This window comes from Telmatherina bonti (assembly GCF_933228915.1).
Source record: "Telmatherina bonti genome assembly, chromosome: 21".
Lineage (NCBI taxonomy): Eukaryota > Metazoa > Chordata > Actinopteri > Atheriniformes > Telmatherinidae > Telmatherina > Telmatherina bonti.
In genome coordinates, this window is record NC_136630.1 from 2,678,788 (window position 1) to 2,696,019 (window position 17,232).

At 47.2% G+C, this 17,232-nt stretch overlaps 1 protein-coding gene across 1 annotated transcript in view; it reads left to right on the top strand.

The window, feature by feature from the left end:
* The window catches only part of LOC306771819 (glutamate receptor ionotropic, delta-1-like), a gene marked incomplete at both ends in the record, with an annotated part of 685,025 nt that overhangs the window by 626,276 nt on the left and 41,517 nt on the right, over nt 1-17,232 (top strand). The window lies entirely within an intron of this gene.

Below are 17,232 nucleotides of genomic sequence, written 5' to 3' on the forward strand. Positions count from 1 at the left end.
CAGAACGTAGACCTGCATCCAGACATGATGGACGTAGACCTGCATCCAGACATGCAGAACGTAGACCTGCATCCAGACATGCAGAACGTAGACCTGCATCCAGACATGCAGGACGTAGACCTGCATCCAGACATGCAGGACGTAGACCTGCATCCAGACATGCAGGACGTAGACCTGCATCCAGACATGATGGACGTAGACCTGCACCCAGACATGCAGGACGTAGACCTGCATCCAGACATGATGGACATAGACCTGCATCCAGACATGCAGAACGTAGACCTGCATCCAGACATGATGGACGTAGACCTGCATCCAGACATGCAGGACGTAGACCTGCATCCAGACATGCAGGACGTAGACCTGCATCCAGACATGATGGACGTAGACCTGCATCCAGACATGCAGGACGTAGACCTGCATCCAGACATGATGGACGTAGACCTGCATCCAGACATGATGGACGTAGACCTGCACCCAGACATGCAGGACGTAGACCTGCACCCAGACATGCAGGACGTAGACCTGCACCCAGACATGATGGACGTAGACCTGCACCCAGACATGCAGGACGTAGACCTGCATCCAGACATGATGGACGTAGACCTGCACCCAGACATGATGGACGTAAACCTGCACCCAGACATGCAGGACGTAGACCTGCACCCAGACATGATGGACGTAGACCTGCACCCAGACATGCAGGACGTAGACCTGCACCCAGACATGATGGACGTAGACCTGCACCCAGACATGCAGGACGTAGACCTGCATCCAGACATGATGGACGTAGACCTGCATCCAGACATGCAGGACGTAGACCTGCATCCAGACATGATGGACGTAGACCTGCACCCAGACATGATGGACGTAGACCTGCATCCAGACATGCAGGACGTAGACCTGCACCCAGACATGATGGACGAAGACCTGCACCCAGACATGCAGGACGTAGACCTGCACCCAGACATGATGGACGAAGACCTGCACCCAGACATGCAGAACGTAGACCTGCACCCAGACATAATGGACGTAGACCTGCACCCAGACATGCAGGACGTAGACCTGCACCCAGACATGATGGACGTAGACCTGCACCCAGACATGCAGGACGTAGACCTGCATCCAGACATGATGGACGTAGACCTGCATCCAGACATGCTGGACGTAGACCTGCACCCAGACATGCAGGACGTAGACCTGCATCCAGACATGCAGGACGTAGACCTGCATCCAGACATGCAGGACGTAGACCTGCACCCAGACATGCAGGACGTAGACCTGCACCCAGACATGCAGGACGTAGACCTGCACCCAGACATGCAGGACGTAGACCTGCACCCAGACATGATGGACGTAGACCTGCATCCAGACATGCAGGACGTAGACCTGCACCCAGACATGATGGACGTAGACCTGCATCCAGACATGATGGACGTAGACCTACACCCAGACATGATGGACGTAGACCTGCATCCAGACATGATGGACGTAGACCTGCATCCAGACATGCAGAACGTAGACCTGCATCCAGACATGCAGAACGTAGACCTGCATCCAGACATGCAGAACGTAGACCTGCATCCAGACATGCAGGACGTAGACCTGCATCCAGACATGCAGGACGTAGACCTGCATCCAGACATGCAGGACGTAGACCTGCATCCAGACATGCAGGACGTAGACCTGCATCCAGACACGATGGACGTAGACCTGCATCCAGACATGCAGGACGTAGACCTGCATCCAGACATGATGGACGTAGACCTGCACCCAGACATGATGGACGTAGACCTGCATCCAGACATGATGGACGTAGACCTGCATCCAGACATGCAGAACGTAGACCTGCATCCAGACATGCAGAACGTAGACCTGCATCCAGACATGCAGAACGTAGACCTGCATCCAGACATGCAGAACGTAGACCTGCATCCAGACATGATGGACGTAGACCTGCATCCAGACATGCAGAACGTAGACCTGCATCCAGACATGCAGGACGTAGACCTGCATCCAGACATGCAGGACGTAGACCTGCATCCAGACATGCAGGACGTAGACCTGCATCCAGACATGCAGGACGTAGACCTGCATCCAGACATGCAGGACGTAGACCTGGACCCAGACATGCAGGACGTAGACCTGCATCCAGACATGATGGACATAGACCTGCATCCAGACATGCAGAACGTAGACCTGCATCCAGACATGATGGACGTAGACCTGCATCCAGACATGCAGGACGTAGACCTGCATCCAGACATGATGGACGTAGACCTGCATCCAGACATGCAGGACGTAGACCTGCATCCAGACATGATGGACGTAGACCTGCATCCAGACATGATGGACGTAGACCTGCACCCAGACATGATGGACGTAGACCTGCACCCAGACATGCAGGACGTAGACCTGCACCCAGACATGCAGGACGTAGACCTGCACCCAGACACGATGGACGTAGACCTGCATCCAGACACGATGGACGTAGACCTGCATCCAGACACGATGGACGTAGACCTGCATCCAGACACGATGGACGTAGACCTGCATCCAGACACGATGGACGTAGACCTGCATCCAGACACGATGGACGTAGACCTGCATCCAGACATGCAGGACGTAGACCTGCACCCAGACATGATGGACGTAGACCTGCATCCAGACATGCAGGACGTAGACCTGCATCCAGACATGCAGGACGTAGACCTGCATCCAGACATGCAGGACGTAGACCTGCATCCAGACACGATGGACGTAGACCTGCATCCAGACACGATGGACGTAGACCTGCATCCAGACACGATGGACGTAGACCTGCACCCAGACATGCAGGACGTAGACCTGCACCCAGACATGCAGGACGTAGACCTGCATCCAGACATGCAGGACGTAGACCTGCATCCAGACATGCAGGACGTAGACCTGCATCCAGACATGCAGGACGTAGACCTGCATCCAGACACGATGGACGTAGACCTGCATCCAGACATGATGGACGTAGACCTGCACCCAGACATGATGGACGTAGACCTGCACCCAGACATGCAGGACGTAGACCTGCATCCAGACATGCAGGACGTAGACCTGCACCCAGACATGATGGACGTAGACCTGCATCCAGACATGATGGACGTAGACCTGCATCCAGACATGCAGGACGTAGACCTGCATCCAGACATGATGGACGTAGACCTGCATCCAGACATGATGGACATAGACCTGCACCCAGACATGATGGACGTAGACCTGCACCCAGACATGCAGGACGTAGACCTGCATCCAGACATGATGGACGTAGACCTGCATCCAGACATGCAGGACGTAGACCTGCACCCAGACATGCAGGACGTAGACCTGCACCCAGACATGATGGACGTAGACCTGCATCCAGACATGATGGACGTAGACCTGCATCCAGACATGCAGGACGTAGACCTGCATCCAGACATGATGGACGTAGACCTGCACCCAGACATGCAGGACGTAGACCTGCACCCAGACATGCAGGACGTAGACCTGCATCCAGACATGATGGACGTAGACCTGCACCCAGACATGATGGACGTAGACCTGCACCCAGACATGCAGGACGTAGACCTGCATCCAGACATGATGGACGCAGACCTGCATCCAGACATGATGGACGTAGACCTGCACCCAGACATGATGGACGTAGACCTGCACCCAGACATGCAGGACGTAGACCTAGATGGTCCAGCTGGTCTGGGAGTTTCTTTCAGACATGTGGAGCATAGAAGCTGAATGCAGTGTCTCCAGTTCAGCTTCTGACTCTGGAACTGATGAAAGACCGGATCCAGATGAACTGAGGGGTCTATCAGGTTCCTACTGGGTCAAGTGGTCTCTGATGTACTTTTGTCCTTAATCATTCAGAACTTTAAAGTTTGTCCTCCGACGGACAGGCAGCCCTAAGAACTGGACTGATGCGGTCCAGTTTCTTGGTCTTAGTGAGGTCTTTTGTTGTCTGTATGATCTTGGTAGAAGAAGGACTCTGGGACCTGAATCTGGGTTCCAACATTTGAGTCTGAAGACTGAAAAATGAAAAAAATCTTTCTCTGTATTTTGTCGTCATAAAACCCAGAAAAGTTCTAATTCGGCCGAGCAGCAACACAGGAGCGGGTCTCCAGGACCCGTAGAGGTTCTGGTTCTGGAGGGGATCGGTCCCTCCGTCAGACCCGTAGAGGTTCTGGTTCTGGAGGGGATCGGTCCCTCCGTCAGACCCGTAGAGGTTCTGGTTCTGGAGGGGATCGGTCCCTCCGTCAGACCCGTAGAGGTTCTGGTTCTGGAGGGGATCGGTCCCTCCGTCAGACCCGTAGAGGTTCGGGTTCTGGAGGGGATCGGTCCCTCCGTCAGACCCGTAGAGGTTCTGGTTCTGGAGGGGATCGGTCCCTCCGTCAGACCCGTAGAGGTTCTGGTTCTGGAGGGGATCGGTCCCTCCGTCAGACCCGTAGAGGTTCTGGTTCTGGAGGGGATCGGTCCCTCCGTCAGACCCGTAGAGGTTCTGGTTCTGGAGGGGATCGGTCCCTCCGTCAGACCCGTAGAGGTTCGGGTTCTGGAGGGGATCGGTCCCTCCGTCAGACCCGTAGAGGTTCTGGTTCTGGAGGGGATCGGTCCCTCCGTCAGACCCGTAGAGGTTCGGGTTCTGGAGGGGATCGGTCCCTCCGTCAGACCCGTAGAGGTTCTGGTTCTGGAGGGGATCGGTCCCTCCGTCAGACCCGTAGAGGTTCTGGTTCTGGAGGGGATCGGTCCCTCCGTCAGACCCGTAGAGGTTCTGGTTCTGGAGGGGATCGGTCCCTCCGTCAGACCCGTAGAGGTTCGGGTTCTGGAGGGGATCGGTCCCTCCGTCAGACCCGTAGAGGTTCGGGTTCTGGAGGGGATCGGTCCCTCCGTCAGACCCGTAGAGGTTCGGGTTCTGGAGGGGATCGGTCCCTCCGTCAGACCCGTAGAGGTTCTGGTTCTGGAGGGGATCCCTCTTGGGTCATGTTTCTGGCTTCTTGGCAGGTGCTGGATCAGGTGCCGGTCTCGATGGATCTTCCAGGTCCTGGTTCAGGTCTTGGTTCTGGGAGCAAACGAAGCGTCTTGGTGATGAATCACTCGGCCGTTTTCCGGCTGAACGATCAGAGCGCAACCAGAACGAGAACTGGTCCTGGTTCTAGAACTGATCGGGTCTAAAGGAAGAACTTTCTAAGGTCTTCAGAAAGACGGAGAAGGTCTGGTCTGCAGCGGGACAAAGTTCCGGATGGATGGTTCTGTGAAACCAGGTCGGAGAAGAGGGTCGTTATTCCAGTTTTCAGCAGAAGAAGAAGATTTAGGATTATTTCAGCCGGTGCATCAGACATGGTGATGAGGAGTTCCTGATGAAGGTCGGAGGCTTTGCTGACAAAACCTCTTCATCTTCTTCCTGTCAACCATCTGATGTGAGTAACGAGTCTTCAAACGAGTCTAGCGAGGACTAACGAGGACTAACGAGTCTACACACCTCCTCCGGATCATCTTCCCTCCTGGATCTGGTTCGGTGCTCCGCTCAGGTTCGACTCCCATTTCTGAGACGGACCACTCACCGAAGAGCCTGAGGGGGGATGAAACCGGAGAAATCGTACAAGGAGGACTTCCTCGCTGACAAATCGCTACTCCGTGCCTCGCCATCTGCAGCGTCTCGCTGATGTTTTCCATCTTGACTGGAACAGCGAGGAACCGGCTCTCCTCCTAACAGTAAAGCAACGCTGCATGAGTTCCATCTATCTGCAGTGTCGGCAAACAGCATGCAGGCCTGCCGACGACCACAGTCACCAGTAAATGAGACTTTTGGACATTAATAGTGATAAAGTTGTTCTAGTTGCTTCTGTTGAATCTGAAAACAGCTAAGAGATAAAGTCAGCGCACCACATGACCTGCTGGGTGTTTCCTCACATATCAGGACAGATAATGTCTGAACATGACATGCAGCTGCAGCAATGAAAAAATGAGACATCTGAAGTTGTTCAATCAGCATCGTGATTCCATCCTGGAAGGAACTGGAACAATGTCACATATACAGTTTTTCCCATTCTGATGTAACGGTGATAAAAGCTGATAAAACTGCAGAGATTCAGCGGCTGCTGTGAAGTAAAACCTACTAATACAGCGTTAAACCTTCGTACTCCCACGCTGCAAACCTGTCCCGTGTTTCATTCCTTTAACACTCGTGAAAACACGGAAAGATGGTTAAAGATGGTCGCTGATTCTGGAATCACGCAGAACTCTTGGTTGTAGAGCAACAGAACTACTGTTGGCTTTTAACAAAGTCGGATGTTTCAGCGTCTAATTCTGGTAAAATCCTCATCGGTCATCGGTCATCGAGACCGAACACGTCATCCAGAAGGAATGGACCGCTCACGTCTGGTGCCATCGACCTCAGGAGTGTAAAAGCATTTCTGTGATGTGGAAGAGGTTTTTCTAAGTATAGGTCCCATTAGCAGGTTTTTATTGCCATATTTAGGTTTTGCACAGCTCTGGTGGTGATGGAGACGCAGTTATGGACTCCATCCTGCAGAAAATCTGCTTCAGATGAAGCCTCGCCGTTAGAAAGACCTGGACTCTGCAACTTCCAGACCAGAGACGCAGCGAGAACTGGCCGGAGGACGTCATCGTACTCCTGCTGTTTTATTCAATCTGCAGAGAAATAGACAGAAATGGTTCATTCTAAGGCCAAAAACCTCATTAATTCCGCAAACTGATAATACTAACACAGCTTTAAATGAGATCCGCTCTCCTCGTATCTTCCTTGTGTGATGAGACGGCAACATTTTGCTTCCACCAGATTGAAGTCAAGTCTGAGAGAAAGCTGTCGAACCTCCTCTGGAAACCAAGGTTTCCTCCGACCCAGCTGCCATCATGTCGCTTCATTTTCAGGCTTTCATTTGTGCCGCTCGCGCAGACAAAACTGCTCCTCGCTGATGGCGTTTACGCTCCGGGGCCCGGTTCAGCCGGCGTTCAACCGCCCGAGGTGTCCTTGCGGCGCAGCGTTCAGGGACAACCAGGAAAAATGTGTCCGAGTGTTAAATCGAGGGCAGAGTCATTGTTTGGCTCGGGAACCATTATCTCGGCATTTCCAACCATCATTTTAAAAGCAGGTCCCAGAGCTGCAGCGCTACCTCTGCCTCCCCGCCGATAACCCTTCCATTAACGCATCTGGTCTGACTGGTCTGAAGTGTTCCCTGAATGTGGTTTTGAAAATTTAGGTCCGAGTCCATCGCCGGACCCTGATTTCTGGCCTGGTTGGTGGTTTTTAGGTCCGAGTCCATCGCCGGACCCTGATTTCTGGCCTGGTTGGTGGTTTTTAGGTCCGAGTCCATCGCCGGACCCAGATTTCTGGCCTGGTTGGTGGTTTTTAGGTCCGAGCCCATCGCCGGACCCAGATTTCTTGCCTGGTTGGTGGTTTTTAGGTCCGAGCCCGTCGCCGGACCCTGATTTCTGGCCTGGTTGGTGGTTTTTAGGTCCGAGTCCGTCTCCGGACCCTGATTTCTGGCCTGGTTGGTGGTTTTTAGGTCCGAGCCCATCGCCGGACCCTGATTTCTGGCCTGGTTGGTGGTTTTTAGGTCCGAGTCCGTCGCCGGACCCAGATTTCTGGCCTGGTTGGTGGTTTTTAGGTCCGAGTCCGTCGCCGGACCCAGATTTCTGGCCTGGTTGGTGGTTTTTAGGTCCGAGCCCATCGCCGGACCCAGATTTCTGGCCTGGTTGGTGGTTTTTAGGTCCGAGCCCATCGCCGGACCCTGATTTCTGGCCTGGTTGGTGGTTTTTAGGTCCGAGTCCGTCGCCGGACCCAGATTTCTGGCCTGGTTGGTGGTTTTTAGGTCCGAGTCCGTCGCCGGACCCAGATTTCTGGCCTGGTTGGTGGTTTTTAGGTCCGAGCCCATCGCCGGACCCTGATTTCTGGCCTGGTTGGTGGTTTTTAGGTCCGAGTCCATCGCCGGACCTTGATTTCTGGCCTGGTTGGTGGTTTTTAGGTCCGAGTCCGTCGCCGGACCTTGATTTCTGGCCTGGTTGGTGGTTTTTAGGTCCGAGTCCGTCGCCGGACCCAGATTTCTGGCCTGGTTGGTGGTTTTTAGGTCCGAGTCCGTCGCCGGACCCAGATTTCTGGCCTGGTTGGTGGTTTTTAGGTCCGAGCCCATCGCCGGACCCTGATTTCTGGCCTGGTTGGTGGTTTTTAGGTCCGAGTCCATCGCCGGACCTTGATTTCTGGCCTGGTTGGTGGTTTTTAGGTCCGAGTCCGTCGCCGGACCCAGATTTCTGGCCTGGTTGGTGGTTTTTAGGTCCGAGTCCATCACCAGACCCTGATTCAGACAAGAGCTTCGCCTTTCCTGAATGCCGTCATCCGTCCCGCATGCGGATGTCTGTGAAATCGGTTGTCGAGGCATTTTTGTTTCAGTCATGTGTTCAGGCCGTCTTTGGAAACCCTGAGAACTTTTTGCTGGAAATGATGAAGTGATCTAGTAATTCGTAGATGATTTTGATATTTCAAGATGGCTGCACCTACAAACACTTGTAGTTCACAGTTGGTTTTATAGAAATTCTTCACCATCTGTTAGACTGAGTTGTTGTTTGTTCGTGATAAATCATGTCATGTTTGTGGTTTATTAACCACAATCACCTACAGTGTCAGGTGTTGGCATAAGATTTTAACAGCTCACTAATTGGCTGTTTTGAAGGCATCCATGTTTTCCGGTTGGTGCAACTGGAACAGCACTTACCTGGTAAGTATGTCACCTGCTCTTGACCGCTGCATCATGTTTGTTTATTTTGGCTGCATTTACACCGTTAGCGAAGACAAACAGGTGTCCATGTGACAGATAACTCGCGGTTGCCAGGCAACACTTCCGTTTTACTGTGTTTGTTGGTCTTATGAGGAAGTAGTGCACACTTGGTTGCATCATTACGAACTTTCACTGCCCCCTAGATGCCTGGCATGTGCACTACATCCCATTGGTCCTACTGTTGTGAAAATACTTTGCTCTGTTTTAAATATGCAAAGGAAAAGTCTTGTTTTTTGTGGAAGTGTTGTGTAAACAGAACCTTAGGGTGTATTCACATTAGGACAGTCTGCTAAACTTGGTTCAGTCATGGGGGGCAACATTACACCAGACTGAGACTGCGTTCAAGCTGCACTTCCAAATCGCATCAGACCCTGAAAACATGTGATTCTCCACCAGCGGCAGGAAAACCTGGAGTCTCGTGATCTGGGTTGATCAAATAAATGTTTTGCTAAATTCTTCGATGTCTGACTGCGTGGTTTATTCTGTCCAGAGCCGCCAGTTGTCCCACTGGGATAAGTTTTGGTTGTGTTTACCTGCAATGTGGGTAAAGTTTATGCACTGAACCCACAATGCACTTTGTGTTGTTGTTCGCTTCCCGTATTTGGTTTGCTTGAAACAGACAGAAATCTGTTTGTAGGTGGACTGAGTCCAATTCTTAGGTCCTGATTAGAATTTATTTGCGTCTTCAAACAATGAAGTGAACTTTCCAAGAAACAGGCTGGATTAGAATCAAAAAGTTTGCTGTGAACGTGTCCTTAATCAGCCAGACCAGAAATCTCTCAATCAGAAAGATCGGCTGGTCTCTCGTTTTTTCATCCTGGAGATGGAGCAAAGAGGAGCCTGCATGTCCTGACAGGACGCATCCTGCTGGGTACGTTTTGGACTCGTGGGCCAAGTGGAGGCCAATGTGTCTGGCGGTTCTGTCTGTTGAAGATGTCTATCTCCTTAGATTCATGGTACTGGGTTTGCTGCTGATTGGACCTGGCGGATTTCTGATGTACCTCAAGACCCGCATGATACAGCCAGCAACTGGCAGGCTGGCTGTATTCTGTGGTGGAATATGCCGGGCGAGCAGCGCACAGACTCAAGCGTTGACCGAGCTGGATCGCAAACAGGATGCCAACTTGGTCAAAACTGGCAAACTGGTGGCGGCTCCGGAGCTGGTCCGCAGACATCGGCTCCATTGGAGCTTTATTGGGGCGGATGTCTGGAATCGATGGAAATTGACCCCCACCATCAGGCTGTTTGGAGCTGCCAGCATGAGACCAAACACAAACTCAAGGTTGGGAGCAAAACAGTTCCTGGTCCAAACAATCAACCTTATCTGGATTCGGCTCCCCTAACGGCCTTGTGGCCAGTACAGCTGCCTGGGGAAGGTATGTGATGTTGTGTCCCCTCCGTCTCACCCCCTCCCAATCACACATGGACTGTGGTCTCTGTGTGTGTTTTTATGTCACCAGACTTCGCCCCCTAACGCACCGTCTGGTGGTACCTGCTTTTTGCCCTCTACCCTCCGAACCGAATGTATTCCAGTTTCTTAGCTGCTGAAAGGCGGTGCTGGCTCAAGCCTGCTGCGATGCCTCAGTCTGCCTCATCCTGGTTTTATGTGTCATGTGTCTCTGTCTGATCTTGGACGGGTTGTACTGGAAACTGGAATTTCCTTCGGGGATGAATAAAGTGTCTTTCATTTCATTCCTTCATCACCCATCTGGGAAAGTGTTTTTTGTCAGCTTGTGCTGAACTGCAGGACTGACATTCAAACGTTGGTGGGCTTAAATGTCGTTAAATGAAATGAGAACCAGGCAGATGTTGTCTTGCTGGTTCAGGTCTCAGCTTCTTCATTCAGGATCACCTCACAGAGGATCATATGCTTTATCTAAGCAAACGAGACCTTGAAAGGATCATCCATGCTCTTATTTCTTCTCACGTAGACCCCTGTACCCTGTCTGTGAGCTGTCCGCCCATCTTCTCACTGGGACAGAGACGTGAGGACATCACCATGGTGCTCCCTCCAGTCTGCTATCTTCCAGTTAAAGTACAGGACTGATTTTCAGTGTCTGGATGGGTTGTCCCCAGAATATCAGCCTGACCTCTGACGTCGTCGTACTGCTCTGGCCTTCCAGAGCGCTTCGATCAGCCAGAAGACACCGAGCCTTTGCAGCGGTGTCTGTGGAACACGCTGCCTTTAACTGGGATGTCTGCAAACAGTCTGGTAAATCTCTGCTTGTCTGCTTCGGCTGAGTGCAGGCGCCCTGTTGGAGTATTGTGTTATATCTCTGTGTCTTGTCCCTGTTGTTTAAGATTTTATTGGTTTGTGAAAAGCTCTTTGGAGCCTTTATGAATAAACTGCCATTGACATCAGATGTTTGGAGATTTGATCAGGAGATTTCTAAGGTTTCATGTGCTGAACATCCACCTTGCTGCAGTTTCTGACCTTGTTTCACCTTCAGCAGTTTAAATGGCAGCTTTACATCTGACATGAAACCTGGTTGTGACTCAGGCCTAGCCTCTTGCATCTTCATTCTAATGTCTGACCAGGATTTCACTGCAACCTCTGATAACTTCAGGAGCATTTGGTCCAACAGGCTGCATGTTTGTAAAGTTGATTCATGTCCTGAGCCTGCAGGGAAAAGAAAACCAAAGCAATCATGCTGTCACTCTGCAGAGACAATGCAGACCGTTTCCAGCAGCATTAACCTCAGTAAATACATCTCCTGCAGAGATTTGTTGATGTTCAAACTGATGTTTGACCTCAGTGTCGTTCGGAAATGAGTTTTCTGAATCTCATTTTATTAAAGCTCCTTCTCAGACAGTTAATGGCAGAAACTTTGCACGCCTTCCTTCCTCCAGAACATGGACGTCTCCTTGCGCCATGACCCTCCGTACAACAAAATTACAGCTGGATGAGGGAGGAATATTTTAGCTTCACGCTGCACCACTGCAGAGTCAAATATAATCTGATGTTAAAAGTGAGACTGACGCAGCCTGCAGCAGAAGATGATCTTTTTTTAACACGTTGCTGGTGGATGAATAAAACTTTATTGATTGGTCTGGTTGCTGGGGCTGTAATTGGAGTTTTGAATGTCTTTTCATTGTTAGTCTGAACAGGCAGATAATTGTTGTTGTGGAGGAACAGCGCTGTTAAATAAGAAGAAATTCCTTCATAACTGAAGTCAGACACAGATGAGTCTAAGTTAGTGTTCAGCTTATACAACAGACCCATGAAAGGTTCAGACACACAGAAGCTGGTTGGATTTAACCTGGTCTTGGTTGCTGACATGAGGTGGAAAACACACACCGGGTTTCTCTCTGTGTTTCATTTAACATATAAATCACTCCTATGATTCTAAACATTAATTCTATGCAGGTTGGGAATGTTCACAGGTCTCATGATGCATCTCCAGAGTAGCATACTGCATATTCTTCATCATCACAGTAATCACTGTGAATGCCTTGATGTTGGTAAAAAGACATTGGATTGGAGATTCTGTGTGCAACGGTGTGTAGTAGCAGCTTTCTGACAGCAGTTTCTCTTGTCAGGTCAGATGTTTTACATGTTCTCTGTTACAAAGGGAAAACTGGGGCTGACAGTGGCATGGTGGTTAGCACTGTAGCCTCACAGCAAGAAGGTTGCTGGTTCAATCCTTTGCTGGGCAAGGTTTGGTCAGTTGAGTTTGCAGGTTCTCTCTGGGTACTCCAGTTAATTGGTTACTCTAAATTGCCCCGAGGAATGAGTGTTAGTATGAGTGGATGTTTGTCTCTGTGTGGCCCTGTGATGGACTGGCGAGACTGTGACTGTGTCACGACATTGTATAATGTGTTATAAAATGTTATAGCATAGTATGTTTCACATCATAGTATAGAATGTCACTAATGAGTAAAGTGTCCGTCCCAACATAGTATAGTATGCGTCAAAAAATGTCATAGTGTAGTATGTGTCACCACATAGTTTAGTATGTGTCAAGAATGTTCATTGTATAGCATCTGTCATGACATAGTATAGTGTCTTATACAATGTCATAGTATAGTATGTGTCACGGCATATTATGGTGTGTTATAAAATGTCATAGTGTCAAAAAAGGTTTTAGTATAGTATGTGCAAAAAATTTTAATGGTATAGCATTTGTCACGCCATAGAGGTCATAGTATAGTATGTGTTATAAAATGTCTTACTTTAGTATGTTCCAAAAAATGCTAGTGTATAGTATGTGGCACCACATAGTATAGTGTGTCATAAGATGTCATAGTATGATATGTGTAAAAAGAAAAAAAAAGGTCATAGCATAGTAGGTGACACAGCATAGTGCAGTATGTGTCAAAAAAGGTCATTGTATAGTATGTGTCACGCCTTTATTCAGAATGTCACTACATAGTAAAATATATAGTAGGACAACATTGTATAGGTTGAGTCAAAAAAGATCACGACGATTTGTCACAGTATAGTATGTGTCACGACATTGTATTGTGTGTTATAAAATGTCAACTATACTAAGTGTCAAAAAAGTTCACGGTGTACGATGTATAATCACATAGTTCAGTAAGTGTCAAAAAATGTCATAGTACAGTAGGTGTCATAACATAGTGTAGTGTCACAAATGTCACAGTATATTATGTGTCACACCGTAGTATGGAATGTATCATGAAACATTATCGTTGTTGTAAAACATGTCATAATCCAGTCGGAAATACTGGTATTTCCGACTGGATAGTATAGCATGTGTCACAGTATAAAAAATGTCACAGTATAGTGTGTATCACGACATAGTACGTGTGTTATATGTCACAGTATAGTATGTATCAAAAAAGGTCATACTACAGTATGTATCACCACATAGTGTACTATGTGTCAGAAAAGGTAATAGTAAAGTATCACCATATAGTATGTGTAAAAAATGTCATAGGAAAGTGTGTCACCACATAGTGTAGTATGTGTCACCACATAGTGTAGTATGTGTCACCACAAAGTGTAGTATGTGTCACCACAAAGTGTAGTATGTGTCACCACAAAGTGTAGTATGTGTCACCACATAGTGTAGTATGTGTCACCACATAGTGTAGTATGTGTCACCACAAAGTGTAGTATGTGTCACCACAAAGTGTAGTATGTGTCACCACATAGTGTAGTATGTGTCACCACATAGTGTAGTATGTGTCACCACAAAGTGTAGTATGTGTCACCACATAGTGTAGTATGTGTCACCACAAAGTGTAGTATGTGTCACCACATAGTGTAGTATGTGTCACCACAAAGTGTAGTATGTGTCACCACATAGTGTAGTATGTGTCACCACAAAGTGTAGTATGTCACCACATAGTGTAGTATGTGTCACCACAAAGTGTAGTATGTGTCACCACAAAGTGTAGTATGTGTCACCACATAGTGTAGTATGTGTCACCACATAGTGTAGTATGTGTCACCACAAAGTGTAGTATGTGTCACCACAAAGTGTAGTATGTGTCACCACAAAGTGTAGTATGTGTCACCACATAGTGTAGTATGTGTCACCACAAAGTGTAGTATGTGTCACCACATAGTGTAGTATGTGTCACCACAAAGTGTAGTATGTGTCACCACAAAGTGTAGTATGTGTCACCACAAAGTGTAGTATGTGTCACCACAAAGTGTAGTATGTGTCACCACATAGTGTAGTATGTGTCACCACAAAGTGTAGTATGTGTCACCACATAGTGTAGTATGTGTCACCACATAGTGTAGTATGTGTCACCACATAGTGTAGTATGTGTCACCACATAGTGTAGTATGTGTCACCACATAGTGTAGTATGTGTCACCACAAAGTGTAGTATGTGTCACCACAAAGTGTAGTATGTGTCACCACATAGTGTAGTATGTGTCACCACAAAGTGTAGTATGTGTCACCACATAGTGTAGTATGTGTCACCACATAGTGTAGTATGTGTCACCACATAGTGTAGTATGTGTCACCACAAAGTGTAGTATGTGTCACCACAAAGTGTAGTATGTGTCACCACATAGTGTAGTATGTGTCACCACAAAGTGTAGTATGTGTCACCACAAAGTGTAGTATGTGTCACCACAAAGTGTAGTATGTGTCACCACAAAGTGTAGTATGTGTCACCACAAAGTGTAGTATGTGTCACCACATAGTGTAGTATGTGTCACCACATAGTGTAGTATGTGTCACCACAAAGTGTAGTATGTGTCACCACAAAGTGTAGTATGTGTCACCACATAGTGTAGTATGTGTCACCACATAGTGTAGTATGTGTCACCACATAGTGTAGTATGTGTCACCACAAAGTGTAGTATGTGTCACCACATAGTGTAGTATGTGTCACCACATAGTGTAGTATGTGTCACCACAAAGTGTAGTATGTGTCACCACATAGTGTAGTATGTGTCACCACATAGTGTAGTATGTGTCACCACAAAGTGTAGTATGTGTCACCACAAAGTGTAGTATGTGTCACCACATAGTGTAGTATGTGTCACCACATAGTGTAGTATGTGTCACCACATAGTGTAGTATGTGTCACCACAAAGTGTAGTATGTGTCACCACAAAGTGTAGTATGTGTCACCACATAGTGTAGTATGTGTCACCACAAAGTGTAGTATGTGTCACCACAAAGTGTAGTATGTGTCACCACAAAGTGTAGTATGTGTCACCACAAAGTGTAGTATGTGTCACCACAAAGTGTAGTATGTGTCACCACATAGTGTAGTATGTGTCACCACATAGTGTAGTATGTGTCACCACAAAGTGTAGTATGTGTCACCACATAGTGTAGTATGTGTCACCACAAAGTGTAGTATGTGTCACCACATAGTGTAGTATGTGTCACCACATAGTGTAGTATGTGTCACCACATAGTGTAGTATGTGTCACCACATAGTGTAGTATGTGTCACCACAAAGTGTAGTATGTGTCACCACATAGTGTAGTATGTGTCACCACAAAGTGTAGTATGTGTCACCACAAAGTGTAGTATGTGTCACCACAAAGTGTAGTATGTGTCACCACATAGTGTAGTATGTGTCACCACAAAGTGTAGTATGTGTCAGAAAAGGTCATAGTATAATCTTTGTCACCACATAGCATAGTATTTTGTCAAAAAGGTCATAGTGTAGTATGTGTCACCACATAGTATAGTATGTGTCAGAAAAGGTCTATAGTATAGTATGTGTCACCACATAGTGTAGTATGTGCAAGAAAAGGTCATAGTATAATATTTGTCACCACATAGCATAGTATTTTGTCAAAAAGTTCATAGTGTAGTATGTGTCAGAAAAGGTCGTTGTATAATATGTGTCACCACATAGCATAGTATTTTGTCAAAAAGGTCATAGTGTAATATTTGTCAGAAAAGGTCATAGTATATGTTTCACCACATAGTATAGTATTTTATCAAAAACGTCATAGTATATAGTATGTGTCACCACATAGTATAGTATTTTTCAGAAAAGGTCATAGTATAGTATTTGTCACCACATAGTATAGTATGTGTCAGAAAAGGTCATAGTATAGTATTTGTCACCACATAGTATAGTATGTGTCAGAAAAGGTCATAGTATAATTGTCACCACATAGCATAGTATTTTGTCAAAAAGGTCATAGTGTAGTATGTGTCAGAAAAGGTCATAGTATAATATTTGTCACCACATAGCATAGTATTTTGTCAAAAAGGTCATAGTGTATTATGTGTCAGAAAAGGTCATAGTATAGTATTTGTCACCACATAGTATAGTATGTGTCAGAAAAGGTCATAGTATAATCTTTGTCACCACATAGCATAGTATTTTGTCAAAAAGGTCATAGTATAGTATGTGTCACCACATAGTATAGTATGTGTCAGAAAAGGTCATAGTATAATATTTGTCACCACATAGCATAGTATTTTGTCAAAAAGGTCATAGTGTAGTATGTGTCAGAAAAGGTCATAGTATAATATTTGTCACCACATAGCATAGTATTTTGTCAAAAAGGTCATAGTGTAGTATGTGTCAGAAAAGGTCGTTGTATAATATGTGTCACCACATAGCATAGTATTTTGTCAAAAAGGTCATAGTGTAGTATTTGTCAGAAAAGGTCATAGTATATGTTTCACCACATAGTATAGTATTTTATCAAAAACGTCATAGTATATAGTATGTGTCACCACGTAGTATAGTATTTTTCAGAAAAGGTCATAGTATAGTATTTGTCACCACATAGTATAGTATGTGTCAGAAAAGGTCATAGTATAGTATTTGTCACCACATAGTATAGTATGTGTCAGAAAAGGTCATAGTATAGTATGTGTCACCACATAGTATAGTATGTGTCAGAAAAGGTCATAGTATAGTATTTGTCACCACATAGTATAGTATGTGTCAGAAAAGGTCATAGTATAATATTTGTCACCACATAGCATAGTATTTTGTCAAAAAGGTCA